This window comes from Panthera tigris, chromosome D4 (assembly GCF_018350195.1).
Source record: "Panthera tigris isolate Pti1 chromosome D4, P.tigris_Pti1_mat1.1, whole genome shotgun sequence".
Lineage (NCBI taxonomy): Eukaryota > Metazoa > Chordata > Mammalia > Carnivora > Felidae > Panthera > Panthera tigris.
The window spans coordinates 56,149,954-56,168,379 of record NC_056672.1 but is presented as its reverse complement, the minus strand read 5'-3'; the positions used below and the strand labels follow the sequence as shown (position 1 = coordinate 56,168,379).

The following is an 18,426-nucleotide window of genomic DNA, read 5'->3' as shown; positions in this document are numbered from 1 at the left end:
AAAAAAAAAAAAAAAAAAAAAAGCAGGGTTGGGGACTTGGGCAGAGAATGAAGGTAAGGTAAATAAAGAAATAAAGATCAGGCTTGGGGGTGCCCGGATGGCTCAGTTGGTTAAGCATCTGACATTGGTCAGGTCACGATCTCACAGTTCTGGGTTTGAGCCCCATGTCAGGCTCTGTGCTGAGAGAACAGTAGAGCCTGGAGCCTATTTCGGATTCTGTGTCTCCCTCTCCCTCTGCCCCTCCCCCACTCACACTCTGTTTCTCCCTGTCTCTCAAAAATAAAATAAAATAAAAAATAAAGATGAGGCTTGAATTCTATCATGGGTTCTCATGGTGTCCTTGGACCCAGAGGAGTAATGTGGACATGAGGATAGTAGTGACAAGGAGTGGCTAGGAATCCCACAGGCAGAATTCATTGATGACTTCTATATATGCCCACAGTCTTCAGTGGTGGTTTTCAGAGCAGTACCATAGTGCTCCAAACTTGAAGAGGTACTTTGTGTTTATCAAAAGCACAAGTTCCCTGTTGGTTATTAGTGATGAGTGACTGCATCAGCTGGCATTCAGATCAACATGCAAAAGGATTCCCCTTTCTCCATGTCTTTGCCAACATCTGTTGTTTCCTGAATTGTTAATTTTAGTCATTCTGACAGGTGTGAGGTGGTATCTCATTGTGGTTTTGATGTGTATTTCCCTGATGATGAGTGATGTTAGCCATCTGGATGTATCCTTTGGAAAAATGTCTATTTGTGTCTTCTGCCCATTTCTTAACTGGATTATTTGTTGTTGGGTGTTGAGTTTGATAAGTTCTTTATAGATTTTAGATACTAACCCTTATCCAATATGTCATCATTTGCAAATATCTTCTCCCAGTGCATCAGTTGCCTTTCAGTTTTGGTGATTATTTCCTTCACTGTGCAGATGCTTTTTACCTTGATGAGGTCCCAAAAGTTCATTTTTGCTTTTGTTTCCCTTGCCTCTGGAGACATGTCTAGTAAGAAGCTGCTGTAGCCGAGGTCAAAGAGACTGTACTGCTGCAACTGCACTACTAGGTATTTATCCAAAGGATATAAAAATGCTGATTTGAAGGGGCACATGCACCCCAATGTTTATGGCAGCACTATCAACAATAGCCAAATTATGGAAAGAGCCCAAACGTCCATCAACTGATGAATGGATAAAGAAGACATGGTGTGTGTGTGTGTGTGTGTAATGGAATGTTACTTGGTGATCAAAAATAATGAAATCTTGCCATTTGCAACAACATGGATGGAACTACAGTGTATTATGCTAAGTGAAATAAGTCAGTCAGAGAAAGACAAATATGATTTCACTCATGTGTGGAATTTAAGAAACAAAACGGATGAACGGGGAAGGGAAGGAAAAATGAAATGAGATAAAAACAGGGCGGCAAACCATAAGACTCTTAAATATAGAGAAAAACTGAGGGTTGCTGGAGGGGAGGTGAGTGGTGGGATGGGCTAAATGGGTAATGGGTATTAAGGAGGGCACTTGCTGGGATGAGCCCCAGGGTTATATGTAAGTGATGAATCACTAAATTCAGCTCCTAAAACCAGTACTATACTAGATGTTAACTAATTTGAATTTAAATTTTAAAAAAATAGTTAATAAAGCACATAGCTAATATGATAGGATGTCAAAAGCAAATGATAGAATCTCTCCTCCTCTGCTCCCTGTTAGTTATTAATAAGATCTTTCTGGAGAACTCACCTCAGAAGCTGCTGTAGCTCTCTTACCTATATCCCGCCTCCACTGCCTGCTAGTTGCAAGGAATGAGTGATTCCTGGAATGAAGATCACAGCAGGACATGAAGAGGCACTTGTCCCCCACTTCTAAAGGCTGGCAGGGAGAGAATCAGGAAGGGGAAGCATGTAAATGGAGGTCTGAGTACCTGGGACAGAAGCTGACATGTTCCTGACCAGGACATGAAAAGAGAGCAAAGCCAATTTGTTTTGCCCTCAAAAGAGCCTAGAACCAGGAAGCTAACCCAAAGTTCGAGGGCTTTGGGGGGAAGTAAGTAAGTAAATCTGGGCTTTAATCTGCTTGTCTTAGTGTGATTAACAGAGGTTGGCTGAGTGTTGACACTGCTGGGAAAGAACCACAAACACAAGATTTTTCTAAACACATCCAATCCTGTCAAGTACTGCCAGCAGCTTGTACCCAGCCGTACTGTTATGTCTCATTTCTATACCACCTACACCTGCAATCCTTCCCCATGTTCCTCCTTTCCACCAGCCTTGCCTTCCTGAATACATATACACATATATATGTTTATATATGTACATGTTTTTAAATTTTTTATTTGTTTGAGAGAGAGAGAGTGAGCAGGGGAGGGGGGCGGAGAGAGAGAGAAAGAGAGAGAGAGAGAGAGAGAGAGAGAGAGAGAGAGAGAGAGAGAGAAACCCAAGCAGGTTCTGCACTGTTGGAGCAGGGGGCTCGAACTCACGAACCATGAGATCATGACCTGAGCTGAAACCAAGAGTTGGACACTTAACCAACTGAGCCACCCAGGCACCCCTATATATGTATATTTTTATGTTTCATGAATATTGTATGGTGTTGAACTCAGCTGTATACTCTCCCAGGATCTGCCTGGTGTCTTCCCCACTCTTGTCCTCTCCCCAGACAAAGACAGCATCAATTAGCCTACCCACCCCAGCCCTTGGTGTCTGTCATCATTCCACATTTCTTCATTATTCCCCCTGCATTTCAGAAAGCACCAGAACCACTCAATTTGATTGCCAACAACAATAACATAACACTTTTAATAAGACTTTTGAAAAGTGTTCTGTTCCATTAAATAGTCATGAAAAGTGGCCAGGGATCTACATCTAGAATTTAATGCCACACATGAGGTCTTTACCAGATAAGCTGCTCAGCACTGAAGAGGGACTGTAGCCCCTTTGGTCTTTCTGGAATGTCCAATAATTTGCACTTCATAGTAATATCTGTTTGTCATTGGTGGAAAGATAACATGGAATTCTCTGAAACCCTTGGAACCTCCCAAGAGGGATACTGAGAGGCAAGCTGAGATCTGTGAGCAGCTGCTAAGAAATGCAAGCCCCTCCAAACCATATCTTGTCTACACACTCCCTCACACATAGATTAAACGAAGTTTCTCCTACAGACCTGTTTTAAGAGGCCTCTCCAATAAACTCGCCATTCTAAGACATTACTAGAGTTCTTTCCTGCCTCCTGTTGTGTCAGCCTGCACTCCTACCCCAACTCCCAGCACCATCAGCAGCCTCTATAGCCCTGGCCAGAAAGTAGATGTCTTAACAGTGGCCATCAGACTCATATTCCCTGACCACCTAAGGAGGCATGAATGGACCTGTCCTACCTTCTCCCATAAACTGGGCTGGGGCAGGTATTGGTGTCCCTGGAAGAAAGACTGGAATCCTTGCCCTTAAGGAAGCTACAGCAGAGTAGCATAGCTGAAGGTTGTTCTTATTCCATTCAATATAAGGTTAAGTATGAATAAAAGATTTCCACTTTCAGAAGGAAACTTCTGGCTGAAATGACCAGAGAATGATCTCAGAGAAAGATGATAAACATGAATAAAGGGCAACAAAACTACAACACAAAGAAAACATTACAAAATTATTTTTACAATGTTTAAGCCAAATCTATGACCCTTGGAGAGGATGAAGAGTTTTAAGGGCAAAGTCACAAGAATGGAATGTGAAAAAAATCAGAGTTAGAATCCTCTGACATTTGACAAGTTACTTAACATTTCTGAGTCCCAATTTCTTCATCTGGGAAAGGGGAATAACTGTACATCCATATCCCAAACCTCAATTACTATTAATGTACTGCTGATTCCCAAAGCCGCTTTGTTGCTCTAGTCTTTCCTCTGAGCTCCAACTAAATAGGCAATAGATAGGAAAATGCTCTATCTTGCCCCAAAGACAATGCAAATTAATTAAAAGTTTCCCAACACCCTCTACCTCACCAAACTGCTTTCTAATGTCAGAGAATGGTGTTACTATACCATTTTTTTCAGACCAGGTATATCACTATACCTTTTTGTTCAGACCATATATCAAGTCAGTAACTGGGTTCTAATTTTGACACCTCTCAAGTTGGCCCCTTTCCTCTATTGTTACTGCCTCTGCTTATAGTTCAGTTTCTCATCCTTCCTTTCTTAAAAAATTATAATAGTATCTCATATCCCCAGGGCTTAGGACAGTGGCTGGTGCATGGTAATACTTTAATAGACTTGAATTCAAAGTCTGGCCTGAGGAAGCAGATTAATTATTACATTAATGTGATGACTGCTATGGTGTATGGGGTCCTGCCACAGGAGGAAGTACTCAGCTGATGAGGACCCTAGGGTCACATAAAAGGGTCACAATAAAAATGACCTTGAAAGGCATCTTGCATAACAATTAAAATAATTTGAGTACTCACTATGTGCCAGGAACGACTGCAGGCAAAACAATCGCCAAGACACAGGCCTTGCCTCCATGGAGATCATTACTTAATGGGGTAGACAGTCTCATGTATCCAAATTGTCTAATCAACATATACATATGAATGTCCAATATTAACCTCAAAAGTAAAATCCTGATTCCCTCCCCCCTTGCCACCACACAATCACATATACCAGACCTATTCCAATCACAGTATTTCCCACATCAGTTAATGGTACCTCCTTTTTGCCCATTGTTCAGGCCAAAAACATTGGTGTCATTTTGATTTTTTATCTCTAACAATGTCTCTCCAATCCATCAGAAAATCTTGTCACTACCTTTAAAATAAATCTAGTACATAACTACTTTGCACTCCCTTTGTTTCTAGTTATTGTAGTAGTATTGTAACTAACCCCTCTGATTCTTCCTGAGACCCTTCCACAGAAACCCAATGGTCCTCAGAGAAAGTCCTTGCTACAGATGATTGATTGACTGATAGAGTGATATATGTAAAACCATGAGATTAGATAAGATCACCAAGGAAATGAATGAAATGAAGAAAAAACCCTAAGGATTGGGCTCTGGGACATTCTAACAGTAAGAAATTGGAGGGGAAAAAAGGGATCCAGTAAGAGAGAAGACTGAGAAGCAGTAGCCAGGGAGGAAGGTGGGAAAAGGAGAAAAGTGTTGTATACCATAAGCCAAGAGAGGAAAAGTACTGCAAGGAGAAAGTGAGCAACTGAGTGAAAAGTTGTGAACTGGCCAAAGAAAGTAAGGACTCAGAATTGACCATTAGATTCAGCAACATAGAAATCATTCATGCCTTGAGAAGAATAGACTCTTGTGAATGATGGATGTGAAGGCATGACTGGGATGGATTCAAGAAAAAATGGAAGGAAAACAAATGGTGACAGCAAGTGTAATCAGTTCTTTAAAGGAAGTTTGTTTCACAGAGATGCAGAAAAATGGGGAAATAGAAAGTGGGACCCAAAGAGGACTTTTTTTAAAAAGGTGAGAGACACCAAGAACAACAACAAAATCTGATGTAATGGCCAAATTATGGAAACTGCCCAAGTGTCCATCAGCTGATGAATGGATAAAGAACATGTGGTATATACATACAATTACTCAGCCATAAAAAAGAATGAAATCTTGCCATTTGCAATGACATGGGTGGAGCCAGACAGTATCATGCTAAGTGAAATAAGTCACAGAAAGCCAAATACCATATGATTTCACTCATTTGTGGAATTTAAGAAAGCAAAAGGAAAAAAACAGGCAAACCAAGAAACAGACCTTAACTAGAGAAAACAAACTGATGGTTACCAGATGGCAGGTGAGTGGAGGGAAAGGTGAAATAGGTGATGGGGATTAAGGAGTACATTTGTTGTGATGAGCACTGGGTGTTGTATGAAGTGTTGCATCACCATATTGTACACCTGAAACTAATATTACAGTGTATGTTAACTAACTAGAACTAAATAGAACTAGAACTTAAATTAAAAATTTAAATAAAATAAAAATGCACAGAGGAACTACTTAGACATTTTTTCCAAATAAGACATTTGAATGGCAAACAGGTACATGAAAAGATGCTCAACATCATTATCAAGGAAATGCAAATCAAAGCCACAATGAGAAATCATCCCACACCTGTTAGAATGGCTATAACCAAGAAAACATGAGATGAGTGTTGGTGAGGATGTAGAAAAAAGTGAACATTTGTGTACTGTTGGTGGGCATTTAAATTGGTGCAACCATTATGAAAAATAGTATGCAAGTTAAAAAAAAGTGAGAGACATAGCATGCTGGATATTGACTGAAATGATGCAGTCAGGAGGGATAAATTGATGATAAGGGAGAGCAAGGGGAGAACTGCTGGAGCAATGAGGTGGTGTAGAAGCAGGCAATGGGATCAAATGCCCTGTCCAGAAGATGGCATTGGATAAAAGCACAGATGCTTTACTGGTGGTAAGTAGAAGGTAGTATTGAGGAAAGACAGTGTGGCTTACTAGAAAGATTCCATCACATGTAACAGAATGTGGGCAAAGACCCAAAAGGGTAAAGTGAGGAACAAGGAAGGGACCATGGCTGGGGATGGAGAGATGGGTATGGAGACCAAAACCAAAAGCCAAAGGTGGAGATGAATTCTGGAAGTTAACTATAGCAAATTACTCTTAGAGCCTATGGTGTGGGTATGCAACAAAGAGGCTATGTGGGCATAAAAAGGTGTTTCCCATTGATGATCACATGTATGAAGGTGCTCTCAGAAGACTGGAGCACTAGGAGAGATTTCAGGGATGTTCTAGATGTGTGGAGCATAGTGCATGAGACTACAGACAAAGAGGGCAGGTACAACATTCTGGTTTTCAGAGAGTAGGGATGTTTAGGGAGTATGAGAAGAGAACTGGAAGGCAGAAAGAGGTTATCCTGAGTGGATGAGATGGACATCTGTTTTGGACACTTCATATCTGTCAGAAGGTAACACCTCTGCATTCCCACCTTCTGACCTACCATACAGGAGCCAAGAGCTAAAGGAAGTACAAGAAGTACAACAATCTCCCTAAAATATGGTATGAGGGACTGTGGGATGCCTCTGCCTCACTGATTTATAAGGAAATCCAGGATGACTCAACATCTCATCAAACCAAGAGGTGGTAGCAGGACTCTCTTGCATGATAGGACCCCAGCACTTAGCACAATATGTCCACTGCTAGCAGGGTCCAGAAACAGAGGATGGGAAGAAGTATGAATGTGTCCCTCCTGTGAATGTTGATTCTATGTCTAATGGAAGAGGACCCAGCCCCTGTTGTGGCCCCCAAGGTGAGGAGATACAAGGCCCAGGTCTGTTGAGCCAATAAACTCCAAAAACCAAAGGAGATCCCTGTGACAGGCACATCCTTCCTGCCTGGTGGGAGTTGGGCAGAGAGCCCCTCAGCAAGGAGACAAGAGGGGGACCCAGAGTGAAGGGAATGACCCAGAAAGGTCATGTGGTAAGCCAAGGTTAATGTGCACACATCCTGACTTAGGTGGAACAGGTCCTTTCCATGGCCCCCAAGGATCCTAACTGCCGCAGAGCAGCATGAGTTCATAGCACTGACCATAGTGCTACAACAAAGGGTTGAGGGCATAAAGATGATATGTAACCAACACCTTCAGGATTCTCAGTTTTCAGCAAAGTCAAGAGCTAAGCAAAGACAGGGTCAGAGCCTGTGATCATGCAAGACGTTAAGGAATGAAGCCTTGCCCATCCCATCTCATAACCCTAGCACAAACCTCACTCTCTAGCTTAAGAGTAAATCCAGCATAAAAGGCCTCATGGAGGACACAAACTCAAGCATCTACTACTCCAGAATTGGTAGTAGATGCTAGGAATAAATGGGTGCTTGCTAGGGAACTCTGGAGTTCACCTCTGGCCCTCTGAGGTAACATGTCATGGTGAAAGGTCCTGACCTTCTGGAGCCCTCTCCTTGATCTCTGCAGAGGGCACCTGCGAAGTCTATGGAGAGAATTTCAGGCAAGTGACCACGTGCAGTGGAGGAGAGTGGCTTCTCCACAAAATCACTTCTCCTGTCAAAACACAGAGTCCTAGAAGATAGAGACCATGACTGCTTCATTTTTGTACCTGCTTACCATAGCCCATCCTGGGAGAGCAGTGAACACAGAATGAGAACAGGAATAAACCCCACAGATGCTACTCTCTGCACCATGTAAGAGGGGCCTGGGCTTCTGCTCTTTACCAGCCATCCAAAGCCTAATGCTCCACCTGGGCTCAGGGGCCCATCTGTCACAGAATGAAGAACAAGAATGATTCCTGTGTCCCATGTAGGGAGAAGAAAGAAGGGAAGACAGCCTGGACTTCAGGTGGGGATATGAGCAATGAGCACAATGTAGGCATGTAAGGTGCTAGGGGACACAGAGGACCAGATCCCTGATAGGTCTGGCTGGGCTTGCAGAGGACTGTTCATTCCCATCCATCCCCAGAGACAGTGAGGCCAGGACCCTGAATACTTGGTCTGGATGAGAGCATGAGGAGGGAAAGGGGGCCTGGGAAGGGGCCAGAGGGAGATCTCTGTTTCCAGAAGGAGGGGTGGGCCCTGCCAACTGCCCCCTCCCCCTTTCCTGCTTTGCCGCTCTTCTCCACTGCAACTTCTCTGGATCCAGGGCCAGGCAAGGCGCACATTGGGGATTTTCCTGAAGGTATCACTCCTGAGGTCAAGCCTGCTACAGAAAGCGCAGGGGCAGGACCCTGGGCAGGCAGCTGGACCCATGGGAATCCAGATGGCGGGAAGAGAATGGGAACGAAAGCCATTCCTTGCGGTAAATAGTGCTGGCAGCTGGGGAGTGTCAGGAGAGAGGGGAGGGGTAAAGTGAGAGTCCAGAGCAGAATCTCACACATAGTCAAAGACACAGGACACAGACATCCAGCCACAAAAAGACACAAACACAAGGACACAAATTCAATGATGCCACTCCAAAACTAATTCAGAGTACCCAGAGACAGGTCCAGGAAACACACCTACATAGACTCAAGAACACCCTGAGTCAGACATGTGGGAGCAGACAGACACTGGCACAAGCACACATGCAGACACAGAGACAGGCTTCACACACGTAAACAGACACAGACCATCTTGCAGACCTACCAACACAAATGCAGTCCAACCAAATCTATCCATTAAAGTTGCTCTCCTCCATAAAGCCTCCTAGGCCACCTCAAACCAGGCCTGTCTCTCCCCCCTCTAAGCTCTGCTTTGTAATTTCTATGTCATTCCTTGTCCTTTAATAAGGATAGTCTTGGCACAGAACAGGTGAACACAAGGGAAAGGAAGCAAAAATAATATAAAAATAGGGAGGGGGATAAAACATAAGAGACTCTTAAATATGGAGACCGGAGGGTTACTGGAGGGATTTTGGGAGGGGGGATGGGCTAAATGGGTAAAGGACATTAAGGAATCTACTCCTGAAATCATTGTTGCACTATATGCTAACTAATTAGATGTAAATCAGGGGCACCTGAGTGGCTCAGTCGGTTGAGCGTCAGACTTCAGCTCAGGTCATGATCTCGCATTTTGTGAGTTCGAGCCCCATGCTGGGCTCTGTTCTGACAGCTCAGAGTCTGGAGCCTGCTTCAGATTTTGTGTCTCCCTCTCTCTCTGACCCTTCCCTGCTCATGCTCTGTCTCTCAAAAATGAATCAATGTTAAAAAAAAAATTTAATTAGATGTAAATCAAAAAATAAAATAAAATAAAATAAAATAAAATAAAATAAGGATAGTCTTAGATTCACATGCATACCTCTGGTCTCAACAACTTGGCTATGTGCTTTCAAAGAAATGACAAGGTCAGCAAGTGAGTCCACTGCCCTCCTCGGCAGCCCCATTCCTCACCTACACATCCATCTCTATCCCCGGTAGCGTCTCCAGTTTACTGCAGGTCCTGAACCCCAGCGTCTCAGCAGATATAGACTCTAAGGAAAGAATAAAGCAGACATATCCTTTCAAAGTAATGCTGGTGGGTATTACCTCCCAAAATCTTTACTTTGCCTTATGCTTACCAGTCTACCTCCAATGTGTAACCACTACATCAGTGCTATTTTAAGCATAATGCTAACCTTTTTTTTTTAACATTTATTCATTTTTGAGAGAGAGACAGAGAGAGAGAGAGAGAGAGCGCGCATGAGTGGGGGAGGGGAAGACAGAGTGGGAGACACAGAATCCCAAAGCAGGCTTCAGGCTCCGAGCTGTCAGTACTGAACCCAATGTGGGGATGAACCCATGAACCGCGAGATAATGACCTGAGCCGAAGTCAGACACTCAACTGACTAAGCCACCCACATGCCCCAACCTAACACTAATCTTAACTATAGATAACTAGACACAGAGTAATGTCTGCACCTGTACTAGGCCCACAAGTAGCACACGTTTATGACAATATAGATCATCTGCACTCCAGGAACTCAGTAGCTCCTTCAGTAACTACCTGCACAGTCTTCAGGGTAGGATGTCTCTGGAGGGCTCAGTGTTCAGTGGAATCCAGGAGCACCAAGGTCCCCAGGCCCTTTGACCCTCCTTAGCCAGAAAAGCCTACAGGGGCCCAGTCTACTCCAAGCCCTGTTCTGGGATTATCCCAGCCCCTCAGCTGGAATTCCCACCATACCCTTCCCTGGCTCCTGCCTGCCAAGCTGGGAGCATCTGTTGCCCTGGAACACCATATCAGGAGGGAGCAAATGTGCCAGAGACGTGGGCCTGAAGAGATGTGGGGATTTCCAGGCTCTTGCAACACCCCAACCTAGGACCTTTACCCCAGAGCCTGGTCCAAGTACCTGTCCTAAATAGGTAGTGGGCCTGCTACACTGGGGAGAGTAGGGGTGAATTAGTACACTTCCTCTCCCCCTAATCCAGGATGTCAACCAGGTGAAATAACCAGGTTATTAACAATGAACTCATCAGCAGAGGTAAAACTGAAGTCAACCATGTGTACCTCCCTTACCCGTTACCTCTCAACATCACCAGGACCTCTAGTATAGGATTCCTTCACACCTCGGCCACCCTAGAGATTGTCAAACACTATTTAGGCTCTATCAGGAACTCATCAAGCCAAAATCTTCACCCAACAGACTGTAACTCTTAGGTGGGTGCTCAAAACTCAGATGTGCAGCCATCCGAGCTTGTGTCCCCTTCCCCAATGTCTACATCGAGCCTGGTCTGAGTACCAAGAGCAGGGCTTGGTTCAGGGCTTCAAGCTCCTAAATATGCCCATGAAGTGCTTGAGAAATTAACAAAATTAGTTTTAACCCTTGAAAAACAAATGGTAGTTATTGTCAAGAACTTTGCAAGGGCTGGAATTTTACTGTATTTTTTTTAATTTTTTTAAATGTTCATTTATTTTTGAGACAGACACAGAATATGAGCAGAGGAGGGGTAGAGAGAGAGAGGGAGACAGAATCCAGAGCAGGTTCCAGGCTCTGAGCTGTCAGCACAGAACCCGACGTGGGGCTTGAACTCCTGAGCTGTGAGATCATGACCTGAGCTGAAGTCGGACGCTTAACCAACTGAGCCACCCTGGCACCCCTATTTTACTCTATTTTTAAGGTTAACAAGCTATCCTGTTCTATTTCATGAATGCTGGCAGAAGACAAAAGGCTCCTGAATCAGATATAAAGGGTTTTATCACTCACAGAACAGTCATAGCAAGAGCTTTAGCATGTTTTTTGTGTGTGTCAGTTCCCCTTGTCTATCAAATGCCTTGGGTGTAGCACAGAATGATAGATGACTGTTCATTCAGTGGGTTGTGTTACAAGAGAGGAATGCTAAGGTTTGGGGTCTCACTGCTTTTACAGCAAGAAAAAGCAAAGTTGATCTTTGTCCGGGGGGGGGGGGGGGGGGGGAGGGGAGTTGCCTTATCTTTCAAGGTTGCTTGTTGCAAACACAATTCTGAGAAATGGCCTGGAAAACAGTCATGGTCTTACATTCTTGACATACCCAGTAAAAAAAAACATTCAGGAATGCTAAGAGCCCATAGTAGGCTGTCTCTCTCAACCATAATTAGCAACGGGTAAAAAACAATGGTGAGGGGAAAAAAATGTTTTCCATGTGCTGGAAGACCTAGGAGAGACAGGTTAAAAAGAAAATCAGTTCACAAAGATGCCACAAATTATGCTTAATGATAACTTCTTCAGCTGATAAGTGGAATTGGGGTTTTCTGTGTCCTTATTAAAGAAGAAAAGAGATATAGAACATATTATCATAGAGACAATGTGAATGTTGAAGAATTTGTGGTAACTTGAGAAGGGCTTAAAAAAACTTTAAGGGTCAGGGGGGTAAGTGGTGTTAAATCCCACTGGGACAAGAAAGTAGATAGGCCCACGTGGCTGAATAAAATGGAAGAAATGAGATCAGATGACAACCTAAACCTTTCCTTGGTACTGTTTGTGGAGAAAGTAAGTCTCTAAGGTGGCCTTCCCCCATGTTCCCACCTCCTTGTGTTCATGCTTTGTGTAATCCCATCCTCTTTAGTGTGGACAGACCTGTGCTTTGATTGTAATTAACAAAACATGGAATAATAATAGGCTGTTATTCCTATACTTCTGTAAGACTGTCTTCTAGCATACTCATTCTCAGACATTTCTTTATGGCTTGATAAACTGGCCGTGTTGGGAAAGTCCATATACCCTCTAGGAACTGTAGGTGGCTTTTAGACATTGAACGTGGCCTCCAGCTTAGAGGGCCCCCAGAGTCCCCAGTCCTATGAATGCAAAGAAATGAATTCTGCCAACAACCTGAGTGAGCTTGGAGGATTCTTCCCCATTCAAGCCTCCAGATGAGAACACAGCCCAGCCAATACTTTGCAGCCTTGTCAGACCACAGAGGACTAAGCTGGAATCTTAACTCACTGAGACTTTGAGATCATATATTATGTATTATTTTAAACTACCACATTTGTGGTAATTTGTTGCACAGTAATAGAAAACTAATAAACTGCTGCAGCCATGACAGTTAAGAGAAGTGTCTGACAGTAAGGCACATGTGGCCAGCATGCAGTTTGTGTGTGTGCAAGGTACCTGCTTAAAGTTCAGTGAGATTATTTATAAGGGAAAGTGGAGGTAGGAGGAAGAGGGGCTGTTCCACAGTAAGAGCCAGGGAAGAAATAGGGAAGGAGAAGGCATCTAGGTAACCCTTCTCCTTCAGTTCATTCTATAAAGACACATAGCTGTGGAGTCTGTGGCCCTCCTAATAGGCTGGAACGATCTCATCCTGCATATTAAATGTAAATTACTATTCTGTCCCTTCATTTGATTTTTTATATGAGAACAGCAGATATCTGTGAAAGGCTCAAAAATATAACTAATGGTAACCTTGTAGAAAATGGGGAGGGATGTCCCCCAGGAAGTAATAAAGTAAAAGAACCTCTGAGAAGAGAAGTAGGGGAAACAACCCAAATCAGTAAGTTTCACAGATAGAAAAAGGAGCTCCAGATTTTCGTTAAGTTCAGGAAGGAGGAACAATCAGAATAGTTCCCACTGCTTTACACAGGACAAGTGTTGAATAAATCTTTCTTAAAGAAATGCTGCAAAGATGATTGGGGGAAGCAAAGAGTTTATTTGAGATCACAGTGTCAGTATCCTCTCTGTAGTTCAAAGTGGGCCAGAAGGGTCTGAGAAGACCAATTCTTCAGAACTTGTTTCTAGAAACAATGTAATCACGAACTCATCATATCCAATGTGTTTCCTCAGAGATTGGTGACTTGGGGTTAGCAAGGATGATGATAGGTAACCAATACAACAGAAATGGGTCATTTCTTTGATCACAGGAGAGAGGTATCCAATTTTATAATTTATCCAGCTTCCATACCATATCACATTTCTTTTGGATATATATGTCAGAGTAGAAAAGCTGGGTCATGTGAAAATTCTTTTTAATTTTTTGAGGAACCATGAAACATTTCTACAGCACTTTACATTTCTATCAGCAATGTACCAGCATTCTAATTTCTCCAGATCCTCCCACTATTTTCCATATTTTTTGAGAATAGTGCTGGTTAGCTATTTACATATCTTCTTTGAAGAAATATCTATTCACATCCTTTCCATTTTTGAACTGAGTGTAGTTTTTATTGTTGTTGACTTGTAGGAGTTCTTTATACATAGTAGATATAAATCACTTACCAGATATATTATTTGCAAATATTTTTCCCCATTCCATGGGTTGTCCCCCCACTCTCTTGAGTGAATCCTTTGACACACAAAAGTTTAAATTTTAAGGAAGTCCAATTTTTCTGTTTTTTCTCGTCTGCACTTTTGATGTTGTTATACTTAAGAAACCATTGCCAAATCCAAAGTTGTGAAGATATTTCCCTGGTTTCTTTCCTAAGAGTCTTATATAGTTTTACCTTTTCAACTGAAGCAAACATACATTCTTGCTTCTCTTTTTGATATCTCTTCCCAAATAAAATCTGAAAAATAGATTTCATGATTCCAAACTTTGTAATCTTTTTCAAATTGCTTAACGTCTCTGAGTCTCAATTTAATTATCCCCGGAGGGATAATTTTACAAGGTTGTTGTAAGAGTTCTATATTTAAACATAGCTAGTATGTATAATGCCTAGCACACTAGAGCTCAATAATCCTATGTAGTCTTCTTCCTTCCTTCAAAGAACTTTCTCTTCCAGGACCTGCCAGCATCAATTATTCCACCTATCTTACTGCTTGCTTATGGATAGTCAAGCCCAGGGCCCCAAGTCTCCTATCTTAGCTTCAGAGGGCTCACTTATCCTCCCTTCCCTTATGTCCTTTGCTCTAATAGAAGTTCCTGCCTCCACAAATATCCAGCTTCGAGACAACCTGGGCTACCACGGAAAATACATTTTCTAATGGGGTCGGGGAAGGAATGGACAAAGGCAGCAGCCCCACAGGGCCCCAGCCTCTCGATCACCTTGGAGGGGCACAATTTAGGGCACACCGAGCCCTAAAAAGGTCAAGGCTAAAGTCCTTTGGGCATATGGGAAGTTACTCCTGGCCTAGATCCCGCAGCAGGATCCTCTCCTTCCAGTCAGAGGTTCATTCCAGGCGGTTCCAGGGCACAGTCTAAGGTATTCCTTTATACAGCGGTCCTCTGTGGGGTCCATCCCCACCGCGCAGGCTCCTGAGGCTCCCCTGTGTTCTCAAACGGTCTTCCACTGAGACACCACCAGAGACCACCCTTGGCCTCCGGTAGTTATACAGAAGGTCTCTGTGGGTAGGCAGTGCGTCCACGCTGTGCCTCCCCATGGCAGCAAATGCCGAGACAGCCCTGGGAGTCTCCGTTCACACAGGGGTCCTCCATGGGGGCGGCTCCCTGCACGCCTCCGGAACTTTCCCAAGGGGCAGAGGCAGGGACACTCGGGGGGTTATCTACTTACACAGGGACTCCCTTAGGGGCGGCTCCCACACAACACCTCAGAGTCCCCGGAGGGTTGTCCGCGGCCCGCAGACCCGTCCCGTAGGGTGCCTGCCGTGTCCCCGCCGCCCCCGCCCCCGCTTACCGGGACCGTCACGGTGCGGGACGCGGGTCCGGGGTCGGCGGACTCTACACCGCGGACCCCGCGCCGCCCATGGCCACTCGGGAGCCGGCGTGCTGGGGCCGAGCGCCGGGAGCAGGCGGCGCAGGCGGAGCAGCAGGCTGAGGCGGCGGCGGCGGCAGCGGCGGCGGCGCGCGCTCCCCAGCACACCCACCCTCCCTGTCTCCCGCCCCGTGCGGCTGCGGCGCGTGCGCCCGCGCCAGAAGACCTCCGCGGGCCGGTGGGCGCGCGTCGCGCTCCGCCCTCCCGCGCCTCGAGGCACGGCCCTCGCAGCTTAGCTTGGCGACCTCGCGCAGGAATGAGGCGCTGAGGGACCGCAGGAAGGCGGCGCCCGGCTCCGACGACCTGTGGGTCCGGGTGCCAGTGGGCGCCCCCGACCAGCTCCCCGCTCTGCGGCGCCGGGTCTTCGGCAGCCGGGCAGCCAACGGCAAGGTCAGTGCCGGCCCGAGGAGGCGTCTCGGAAGGGGGCTCCGCGGCGGCTCGTGGCTCCTGCCCGCCCGCCGAGGCGAAGCGTCCTGCAGCCCGCACCTGCCTGGGGAGGTGAGAATGACTCATCCAAGCGGCCTCGGCCGGGGGCCCTCTCCTCTCTCGCCAAGCCCAGCTGCCCAGTCAGGCGTCCGGGGGGACGACCCGCGCGTTAGGGCACTCACCTTCGCAGTACCCCACTGCGGAGTGTCTCAATGAGCCTTCACAAAGCGCCCTGCTGCCCCCACTCTTCCTGCGCGCTGCTTTCAGAGGTTATTGGTCTTCGTCTCCAGCAGCAAAGCTGTACCTTGTTGTGACCCACTCGCTCTGCTGCTGCAGCCACATCCCTCATCCCTCATTCCTTAAGTTTCATTGTCATGAAACTTACCAATAAGGAATATAAAGGACAGTACTATATATAGCTATCCACCTTTAAACAAAATGCCAGATACTAAACACTACGTGTATTAATTTAAACTTCCCAACATGACCATGAAATCCTAAATTTCATTGCTTTGATTATACAGATGCAGAAAGTGAGGCACAGAGAAATTAAGCAACAAGCCTAAGGTCACATAGCTAATACATGGAATCTAGGTATTCTGACTCCACAGCCCATTCTCCTATTTGTTTTACTGTACTGACTCCAGGGCTGCCTTGAGGATGTGCATCAACCCACAGGAATATTTTTTTTTTTTTGCAAGGATACTGATTATGTAAATAATTTTACTAAAATTTGTGTTACAGAATTCATGGTCCTATGTGAGGTATACTTCCATATTAGTTTGCTATCATATCAGTGCAGGTAAAGATTCTTGGTACTGTCTATGTACCACCTCTTTCTATGTACCATGTCTTTATTTCAGATGCACCATGCTGGCTAATTTTACACCCCACATATGAGGGAAAGGTAATGATAGTATTATTATTCATAAAGCCAAAACTTTTCAGAACCTGTGTGTCTTGAAATAATATAGGTCTTCTTGCCTAATTTCCTAATACCATTTATTTTATTTTTTTAAATTTTGTTCATATTCATTTTTTTTAACATTTATTTACCTTTGAGAGACAGAGAGAGGCAGAGCATAAGCAGGGGAGGGGGTGAGAGAGAGACAGAATCTGAAGCATGCTCTAGGCTCTGAGCTGTTTGTTAGCACAGAGCCCAACGCAGGGCTTGAACCCACAAACTCCAAGACCATCACCCAAGCCGAAGTCAGACGCTCAACCGACCGAGCCACCCAGGCGCCCCCTAATACCATTTATTTAATGAAAGTTAATCATTACTTATGACACCACATCATCCATCTTGCCAGCTGTGAATACTGGCTTCTCAAGTTCTCTCAAAACTTAAAATTAAAAAAAAGAAAATAGGGGAACAAGTTAGATGGAGAAGTAGGGACACTTGGATTTTCCTCATCCCTCAAACACAGCTGTATTGAGGTCAGATCACTTGGAACACCCAGGAAATAGATTTGTGGAGCAGCAGAAGGATCTCCACAGTTGGAGGGAAACAGCTTGGCAGGATCGAGGTGCATGTGAGTTGGGGGAGATAAAAGGTGCAGCTACAGAGGAGAGGGAACACTTTCTGTGGAGAGACAAAAAGAGAAAGAGAAGGGTTGTGAAAGTGTGGCATTGAGTTAGCATAAGAGGAAAACCTCTCTGGACCATGGGCTGGGCAGTGAGAAGTACAGAGTGTACTAGTTCTTTTTTGCAAACAGCCTTTGGAGCTGAAACTGAAGTTTTCGAAGTGCGCAACTTTCTCTGGAGCAGGGCCTTGGTGCACACTCCTAGGAAGCAGGGAGCTGACTCTGGAGTGCATAATGTGGTGTAGTGATCTCTGGTGTGCACTGGGAGAGAACAGTCCCCTTCTCAGAATACTCTGGGAAAAGGGTCTATTGCCTCCCCAAGGACAAAAGACCCTTTAGGTACCAGCCAAAGGCATTTCCTCATCAGGGTGAAGAGGCTCTTCTCCAGAGGAGGGGAGCGGTTCTGTGCAGTGCTGGGTCCTTTAAGACTTTAGGTTTTGATTCCCAGCCAAGCACCAAGAAGAAGATGCAGGAGAATTGTGATGCAGGGCATGTTGACTGCCCTTGCTCTTCTGTAAGGGCTACCTGAACAGCATGGGTTGCGATCCCTGGTCCCAGGAGGAGAGATTGGGATGATGCCATTTCCCCCCTCAACACCAGCTTTGTGGGACTTCAGAGAGCAGCACAGTGGCCCCAGTGGAGGCAGGACATGCTTACACCAAATCCCGCCCCTCTGTGCCTGTCAACTGCTGGAGCAAGGCTGACCCAATGCAGCCAGCCTGTTCTCCAGACCAGCACAGCCACCAATCCTAGGCACCAACAGACAACTGGCTTTTTTGATTTTGCTTTTTCTCTTTCTTTCCTTCCTCTTCTTTTTTTCTTTTGGAATCAGGCTCGTAGTGTCTGATTTGTTTTTTTGTCATTTGTTATATATATATATATAT

The 18,426-nt window shown here is 45.0% G+C and overlaps 1 long non-coding RNA gene across 4 annotated transcripts in view; it reads right to left on the bottom strand.

Annotated features, from left to right (window-relative positions):
• LOC102963063 overlaps positions 1 to 15,605 on the bottom strand; it is a 131,888-nt gene extending 116,283 nt beyond the window's left edge. For 2 of the 4 annotated variants that reach the window (XR_006210359.1, XR_006210361.1), the window contains exons 1-3: positions 15,456 to 15,605; positions 9,824 to 9,903; positions 1,733 to 1,861 (exon numbers count right to left, since the gene is read on the bottom strand). This is a non-coding gene — a long non-coding RNA (uncharacterized LOC102963063). The remainder of the gene's footprint in view (positions 1 to 1,732; positions 1,862 to 9,823; positions 9,904 to 15,455) is intronic. The other 2 variants (XR_006210360.1, XR_006210362.1) reach the window with 2 other exon arrangements.
• Positions 15,606 to 18,426: the final 2,821 nt, after the last annotated feature.